We start from the raw sequence: 6,926 nt of genomic DNA on the forward strand, positions 1-6,926 counted from the left end.
TAATAAAATAATGATTGAAACGATAGTTTAATAGAAAACTTGTTACATTTTTTTCAACAACAATATACCGAGTATTATTTCACATTTGTTACATTTCTTTCATGAGAAATATTATTATATCAAAATTTAAAATTTTGATAATTGAATTTAAATTTTTGAAAATTGTAAAACTACATAGAATGATGTTAGTAACGGATGATGCCAAATATTTTGCGATATCACAAAATGGGTCGACCATCATATACGTCAGAATAGAATGACCTTCTTTGCATAGTTAATAGGGAAATAAAAGAACCCCCAACTAAACAACAGATTTAAAGTCATGACACTGAAAATCATATTGTATGGTTTTTAACCACTAGGTTGTCAATTGGGATGACTCTAACTTTTTCAATTGAAATAGATAAGATTATCTATAAATTAATGAAGATCAGTTGACCATAAAATATATAAACCTCAAATATCAAACCTACTAATTTTTCTAGTTATAAAAAACTAGAATAATAAGTAAACATATCCATTTCAAGACTTTCAATATCCAATTCCTATTAGAAACAGGAATACAATATTTGGCATAAACTTTGAGACATGCCATACTTGATCATCCCACGCCAACATGTGGGTCTTACTATTCCTGCAGATTTACACGTACATAATGGAACTTGGCCATCCTTCAAACTGGATATTTGTGAATAGTGAATAGGAAGTTTACATAACTGTCACAGTTTAAAAGAAATATAATAAATTTGTAGTATGAAATTTAATATTACAGTTGTGGCAAGAAAATATTTATATTTGTAGCACACAGTTCCATTAAAATAAGAATATTAATTATTAATCTCTAAACATAAGCAATTTGAATGGAAAGTCAATAATTCTTTGTACAAAAATCATGCATTTCTTTCTCTTTATCTATTAGCTTTCCTTATTTTTCTTCATCTTCTTAATTTTATTTTCTGACGAAGCCAATATATTTTCTAAATTTGTTCCATTAGTTTTTTTAATTATCTTTCTTATATTTTTCTCTTCCTTCTTTCTTCCTTTCTTAACATAAAGATCTTACTTCGATAATAATATGCGTTAATATATACAAAACGTACATAAAAAGAATATATATTGAATTAACACATATAAAATATACAAAAACTATACATAAAAATACATCTTCAATTAAGATGACACTTAGACATGTGAAATATACATAAAAAAAATATATCTTAAATTTAATTAAGATGGCATATAAATATACAAAAAACATATATATATATATATATATATATATATATATATATATAATACATCCTGAATTAAAATGGCATTTGACATATAAAATATATTTGAATATACATTAAAAATACATCTTAAAATAAGATGGCACTTCGAAAATAAATATACAAAAATTATATACATAAAAATACATTTTGAATTAAAGTGATACTTGATGTACAAAGTATAAAAGACGTATAAATCAATACATCTTGAATTTAGGTGGCATTCACATATGCATCAGATTTTAAAAAATGGAATGAAGAGGATGAATGTTGGGCTTAATTTTTGTAATATTCTAATAATGAAAAACAAAGTGCTCTTTATGAAATGAACAATAAATGATGCTATTTTTTTTAAATAATAGTTCAAAGGGGATCAAGCGTGTAAAATTTATATAGGGTAGCCACTTTTCAGATAGATTTTTAAAAATAACCGGTATTAGAAAATTTATTGAAAAGTAATCACTATTAATGCAGAAATACCATGACAATATCATGGATTTCAAACTTAAGCAAGTGAAAAATTTAAAATGTTACCCTTATTATTTAAATTTATGATACTGTCATGGATTTCGAACTTAAAAAAGTTAAGTCCATCCAGAATATTATCATGGAATTTTATTTTTAAAATTCGGAATAAAAAATTGATTATTTCTTAATAACTTTTGAATGTATGACTATTTAGTATTAATTACAAGTTCAAACAGTGTCTATTTATTAACTTTACCTGTGAATAACGGAGCTTGGACCATCCTTCATTCTGGACTAAGTGATGGTAGGTTCATGGTATATGAAAATTAGGTTTAGTATTGATGTATCTATCAAATCAATCAAATCAACAGGCTTTCTGCATACATTTTAAATAGAAATAAATAAGGTAATGTCTGCAATGTGGTTGATTTGTATATCTGTACTAGCTCGTGATGGAGTACTGCACACAAAGAAGTAAAAAATCTGCAGTAACTCCGATGGAGTATTTTTATTCGTGAGATTCACCTTCCTTTAACTCACCACCTAACAGCCCCTTACCTCATTACCCGTTCAAGAGGCCTAGAACCAATACATATACAAAAACCCAGCTCTGCTCCAGTTTTAACTATAACAATAACAACAAACCTAGTATATTCTCATAAATGAGGTTTGGGGAGGGTAGTGTGTACGCAAATCTTACTCCTACTTTATAAGGATAGAGAGAATATTTCCGATAGACAATCGGTTTAAGAAACATTGGAGATAAAGAAACAAGTAGCAAACAATAGTAACAACAATAAATTAAGGTAAGGCGCGTGAATGACACAACATGTAATAGTAAAGAACCATGAATAAGATAATACAAAAATAGTCTTAGTACTACTAGTAAGCCTAGGAGGAACGCACTACTATTTGTCAACCTACAACCCTAATCCTCGACCTCCACACCTTTCTATCGTGGGTCATACCCTCGGTAAGCTCGAGCAATGACATGTCATGTCTAACAACCTCTCCCCAATATTTCTTAGGCCTGTCATTTTCCTTCCTCAGACCTGTAATGGACAACCTCTCACACCTCCTGATCGGAGCATCTATGTCTCTCCTCTTCACATGCTTGAACCATCTCAGCCTCGACTTCCGCAACTTGTCCTCCACAGATGTCACTCCTACCTTGTCCCTAATAACTTCATTCCTGATCATGTCCTTCCTAGTATGACCACACATCCATCTCAATATCCTCATTTTAGCTACTTTCATCTTATGGACATGGGACTTCTTGACGGGCCAACACTCAGCCCCATACAACATAGCCGGTCTAACCATCACACTGTAGAACTTGTCCTTAAGTCCAAGTGGCACACTCTTATCACACAAAACCTCATAGGCAAGCCTCCATCTCATGCATCCCCCTCCAATGCAATGGGTAACATCGTCGTCAATCTCCTTGTTGCCTTGAATAATTGTCAGACCTTATTTTTCCGAAGAATATGGAGTTTTTTCAATTAAAGTGACATTATTTGAAATGAGATTAATTATTTTATTTAGAGACTCCACTTGGAATAATTATTATGGTATCCCAAGTCACTGATTTATTTTAAAATCCCAAATCGAGGAAATTGGCTCTATTTATGGCCTGCGAACACAAAAGACCGGATAAGGAATTCTGTTAACCCGGGAGAAGGTGTGAGAAACTCCCGACTTCCGTGGTTTTAGCACGGTCGCTAAACAATTAATACTTGGCCTAATTATCTGATTTATTACATGTTTTAAGATTTATGTGCATTTTCACCTTCTAACCGCTTTTAATTATTGTAAACAATTATGGAGTTTATTAAAACAAGTCGCGGTGTCGTGCACTTGTTATTTTTATACACATCGCAAATTACGCCACGTGAAACGCACCCGTGATTTACAACATATTTATTTTAATTATTTAAAGTTGGGGTCAAATCGCGTGAAATACACACTTGAGTTTGGAATTATGTGTCATGACTATTCCACGAGAACCGTACCCATAGTCACGACGATTATTTATTACTTCACGCCTAAAGCAAGCTATGATGTTCGAGAGTTATTCAACTTTTCTAAGGTTTGAAAATTTTATGAAGGTTATGGATTATGGAACCATTATTGATGAAAGGTGTATGGTCTTACACAGTATAGCTTCAATAGTAGCAACGTACAACCAACATTTTATATATGTCTGTTGGGAATAGTGACATTTATACCCTGAAGTTGTTTTGATTATAGTGTGTTAATTATGTGGGCTAGGCCTTGATTTATACAACAATTGAATTTTGAGAGAAGGGGTGAAACCAATTCGGTCTTGCCTGCCCACATCTAGGCCCATGGAATTCATGTTGAAGAGGCCTAACGGCTTGATTTTCAGAATTAGAGTTCATGAACTCAAATTAACAAGGCTCCATATACGTAAGCCTACGGGTTTTCTAGGCCCAATACATTCACAAACTAAACAATTACAGTGATCTCATATGTTTAAATCATAATCCCAATAGGATACAATTTAAATGACAAAATTAACACAGTAATCTCATATTATGCAAATAGCCTCTTAATAAATTACAGTCATCCTTGGGTTCGAATACATCTATATTAAAATTGCAGAATACATCATTTGACTCTGGAATTAATTACAACAATATTCATGCTCCAATTAAGAATAAAGTCCTTTGAACATATCTTCATAATCTCATTTTCAACTTATACCTATTCGAATTTACAAGGGTGCAGATTCTACGAGACCATTTGTGAAAGAGAGAAACTCACTTAAGTCTTAAATCACAAATTAAACCACATTGTGGCCAGATCTGGAATTATTGGTCTTCGAATCATACATTGAACTTTAATTTATTAGAACATAAAGGGTAAACCCAAATTTCAGCAATTAAACCTCAAATATAGGCAGCATGTATTTAATGATGAGATATACAGGTTGAATTCTAGCTTGTGAAATCAAATATAATTATAGTCACAAAATCATTGTTGAAACAATCTGTCCTTAATATGTCAATCTATAACAGGCTTCAAGTAGTTACCATATCAAAACTAAACATTCTATTTACATTCAAAGCAAAATAGGCAGTGAATTCAAACAAACACAGCCAAATAATTTTAGAAAATAGCCAACACTTTATTGTAAGTCAAAACAAGATACAGATATGAGATGTGTACCTAAACTTGTAAACGAACTGAAATTTTGCCAAATAAAGGCTAAGAAAACCACCACGGGATAAATTCAACAAAATTAGCAGCAGAAATAGCAGAAGTCAGCTTCTATTCTCAATTCAAAAATAGCTTAGGATCCTAGAAAGCACTAAAACAACTCAGCAGAAAGTTCACAGTTTGATTCAAAGATTCAGACCCTTATCTCTAAGTGTTAGTGTATGTAGATGATGAGGGAATTTCTCTGAAAAAAAGTGCAGAATATCCATGTGTGAACTTTTTGAAGGAAAATGCAGAGATAAATATCCCCCAAATGAGAGTGTAAAATGAGTTTTTATGCAAAAAAAAATTAGAACTTTTTTTTTTTAGAATCTGTCAATCCCCCAAACATAGCAAAAGAGCATCTTTTTAAAACTGAATTGGATTGGTGTCCATTCAGATATTCCTTCTCATTTTTTCAGCCCCCTTTACACTTCTATATTTCCCCGTTTTAATCCCAAATCTAACCTAAATTCCCTTGTTTTATTGCATTTTAACCCCTTCTATCTACACAACCACTTAAGATTCCCTAATTTTCATATTCTTTTAACCCCCTTAAACTTCTGTTAATTACAAATGAACCACACCAAAAGAGCAAACAGACTCAAACAACATGCAAAAACTGAAACAATAACCTGCCTCAATTCCCAATCAAATCTGGATCAATTAATCTAAATTTATGTAATTAGATTAATTATCATGTAATTGAACTGCTAATCATACAATTAATTATCTACTCTAAGTATATAAACAAGTAATTAACAAGCCTAGATGCAAAGCTACAATTAATTATGCAGTAAGCTATTCTGGTTTAAACTAAATTAAACAAACAGAAATATTTTCGATTAATTACATAATAACTAACAAATTGTTTTTAACGAACAAAAATAAAAATATGATAGAATGAGGTGAGCGTATATCTATTGAAAGAAAGACGAAGTAATAAAAGTAATTTTCAGCGAGGTTCGGCCGGTCAGTGGATGTGAGATGAACCAAGACTAACATCAAACGATCGCTCTCATCAAGAGCAACCAATTGAAGTAGGTTTTGAGTTCAAATGTGCTGAGATTGAGTAGAAATAAAAAAGGAATAGATTTAGGATTTTTCCAGGAATTTCGAATCTGAAATTCGAAGGGTTTGGTGGGGGGTTTGGCAAAAGTAATGACAGATTATGATTAATGATAGTCTTTGGACTATAGGGTGATGATTTGGAGTCATTTGGGGATGCTCCGCCGGCAGAGATGGGTGTAGTGACGAGAGGCGGGATGTTCTGCCGGCAGAGAATGAGAGAGATGAGAGAATGGGAGGGGTCCTTAGGGTCCTGGGGTCCGATTCGGACAATTATAGGGGGGGTGATTAGTTCCAGGTCGTTAGATCATGGGAAAATCGAGGTCCAGGATCAGGCATGACAAAAGAACATAGTTTGGGTATTCAAAGAGGGGCTGGGTTGGGTATGGTTGGGCTAGGGCGGATATTTGTGTGTATCAGGCCTCTAGGTTCGGCCTAATTCGGTTTTTGAACAAATAACAACCTTAAATCCTTCTTTTTAATCTTTTATGTTTAGCCACTATTTAACTAACATAACACTTAGAACTTAAATTCCAAAATCAACCATTTACTCGAATTATCTACTTAAACTAGTTAATTTGTGGATTCCCAATTTAACTAATTAGTTGAACCTAAGATGTAAAAGAAAACTAAGAAAGATTACATGTATTTTGTGATTTTTATATTTTAACAATACTTTTTAACACATGATGAAATTCTAACATGTAATTAAAATCCTAAACTACACTAAATGAAATATAAATAATATTTTTGGCGATGTTTTATGATTTAAAGCATTTTCTAATAAATAAAAGTTTCTAAATTTCTATAAAAATAATAAAAGCTATTTTGGATTATTTTAGGAGTAATTTGCATTAGGGCAAAAATTACGTGCTCACATCAGCCCATCTTTGCTCG

This window comes from Nicotiana tomentosiformis, chromosome 7 (genome assembly GCF_000390325.3).
Source record: "Nicotiana tomentosiformis chromosome 7, ASM39032v3, whole genome shotgun sequence".
NCBI classification, from domain to species: domain Eukaryota; kingdom Viridiplantae; phylum Streptophyta; class Magnoliopsida; order Solanales; family Solanaceae; genus Nicotiana; species Nicotiana tomentosiformis.